The 2,500-nt window shown below is 39.3% G+C and overlaps 1 protein-coding gene across 1 annotated transcript in view; it reads left to right on the top strand.

The window, feature by feature from the left end:
- The window catches only part of fam78aa (family with sequence similarity 78 member Aa), a 6,883-nt gene extending 4,808 nt beyond the window's left edge, over window positions 1-2,075 (top strand). The window contains exon 3 of the mRNA XM_080859462.1: window positions 1-2,075. This exon is cut by the window's left edge and continues 847 nt beyond it. The gene's annotated coding sequence lies outside the window, so the exon portion shown is untranslated.
- The last annotated feature ends 425 nt before the right edge of the window (window positions 2,076-2,500 follow it).

Below are 2,500 nucleotides of genomic sequence, written 5' to 3'. Positions count from 1 at the left end.
GTAAAGGAAGTGCATTGATATGCAGCTCTGTCATCATCTGTAAAGGAAGTGCATTGATATGCAGCTCTGTCATCATCTGTAAAGGAAGTGCATTGATATGCAGCTCTGTCATCATCTGTAAAGGAAGTGCATTGATATGCAGCTCTGTCATCGTCTGTAAAGGAAGTGCATTGATATGCATCTCTGTCATCATCTGTAAAGGAAGGGCATTGATATGCAGCTCTGTCATCATCTGTAAAGGAAGTGCATTGATATGCAGCTCTGTCATCATCTGTAAAGGAAGTGCATTGATATGCAGCTCTGTCATCATCTGTAAAGGAAGGGCTTTGATATGCAGCTCTGCCATCATCTGTAAAGGAAGTGCATTGATATGCAGCTCTGTCATCATCTGTAAAGGAAGGGCTTTGATATGCAGCTCTGTCATCGTCTGTAAAGGAAGTGCATTGATATGCAGCTCTGTCATCATCTGTAAAGGAAGTGCATTGATATGCAGCTCTGTCATCATCTGTAAAGGAAGTGCATTGATATGCAGCTCTGTCATCATCTGTAAAGGAAGTGCATTGATATGCAGCTCTGTCATCGTCTGTAAAGGAAGTGCATTGATATGCATCTCTGTCATCATCTGTAAAGGAAGGGCATTGATATGCAGCTCTGTCATCATCTGTAAAGGAAGTGCATTGATATGCAGCTCTGTCATCATCTGTAAAGGAAGTGCATTGATATGCAGCTCTGTCATCATCTGTAAAGGAAGGGCTTTGATATGCAGCTCTGTCATCATCTGTAAAGGAAGTGCATTGATATGCAGCTCTGTCATCATCTGTAAAGGAAGGGCTTTGATATGCAGCTCTGTCATCGTCTGTAAAGGAAGTGCATTGATATGCAGCTCTGTCATCGTCTGTAAAGGAAGGGCATTGATATGCAGCTCTGTCATCATCTGTAAAGGAAGTGCATTGATATGCATCTCTGCTATCGTCTGTAATGTGCTTATGTTTTATTTTCACCCACGAACAGAGACAGCTGTTTCAGTGTAAAAGGAAAAAAAGGATAAATTGTTCAATAGTTTTTATGACTTTCCTAAAGAATACCTCAGATTGAACAGTTTATATACCTTCAGCATAAAAGATGCATATTTGCAGAAATCCTGGGCAACTGTTCTGTGGGGAAAGGCGGTAGAAGGACCCTTATTATATTGTTCTTCATTATCTTTATAGATGAACTATTTAAAAACAGTAAAACATTAAAGAAGCCTTGAACTAAAGAAGCCTTGAATTCACCTTGCTGAACGAGTGTTTGTGCCTTAAATCTGTTCAGTGTGGATCTATGCAACTGGAGTGTCTCTTATGCATGTAGTCAAAACTAAAGGTGCTAATGTGTGCTAAGATGTTTGAAAAGATGTTTTTATTTATGATGCTTAAGATGTTTTTTATTTATGATGCTAAACCATTTCTCAGACAGATCTCTCACTTTCTGAATTTAAAGATTCAATGAAGATGTGAAATCATAGCTCATCATTTGTCTGTGGTGTAAACTCACAAAACATAGTATTTCACCTCATACTCTGACAGCAGATGAACCTGGAACAGATCTGTCTCATATCTGTCTCATATCTGGCTCAAATCTGTATCATATCAGTCTCAAATTTATCTCATATCTGTCTCATATCTGGCTCAAATCTGTATCATATCAGTCTCAAATTTGTCTCAAATCTGGCTCAAATCAGTCTCATGTCTGGCTCAAATCTGTCTCATATCTGGTTAATGTCTGGATGGATCCACTTTCAGAGGAAACTGCTAGGATATCAGAGAGTCTCGCTAATGAGAAAATGAGATGAGAAACCAGAGCATTTCACAGCCAAGCTCCCGTCATTCAGGTACTTGTTCCTGTCTGAGGACATGTGTTAATGTGAATGAACTTTGACCTGTCTGAGGACATGTGTTCATGTGAATGGCCTATGACCTGTCTAAGGACATGTGTTCATGTGAATGGCCTATGACCTGTCTGAGGACATGTGTTAATGTGAATGGCCTATGACCTGTAACCTGTTTGTTTAATAAATAAAACTGGGTTAATTTCTACACACTGGCAGTCCTTCGTCTGGTTTCTCCAAAGGAGTGTTTACATTAGAAGGGTCAGGGTGATGTCATAATGTGTTTACATTAGAAGGGTCAGGGTGATGTCATAATGTGTTTAGATAAGAAGGGTCAGGGTGATGTCATAATGTGTTTAGATAAAAAGGGTTAGGGTGATGTCATAATGTGTATAGATCAGAAGGGTTAGGGTGATGTCATAATGTGTTTAGATTAGAAGGGTCAGGGTGATGTCATAATATGTTTAGATTAGAAGGGTCAGGGTGATGTCATAATGTGTTTACATTAGAAGGGTCAGGGTGATGTCATAATGTGTTTAGATTAGAAGGTTACTCTACTCTATTGCACACACAGTGGTATCATGTCATTATGTGTCCACATGAAGTTGATGACAAGCAGAGGATGTGCACAAT

The sequence above is a fragment of the Sprattus sprattus genome (assembly GCF_963457725.1).
Source record: "Sprattus sprattus genome assembly, chromosome: 20".
NCBI lineage: Eukaryota > Metazoa > Chordata > Actinopteri > Clupeiformes > Clupeidae > Sprattus > Sprattus sprattus.
Note: the sequence above shows the minus strand (reverse complement) of the source record. Positions and strands in the feature narration are given on the sequence as shown.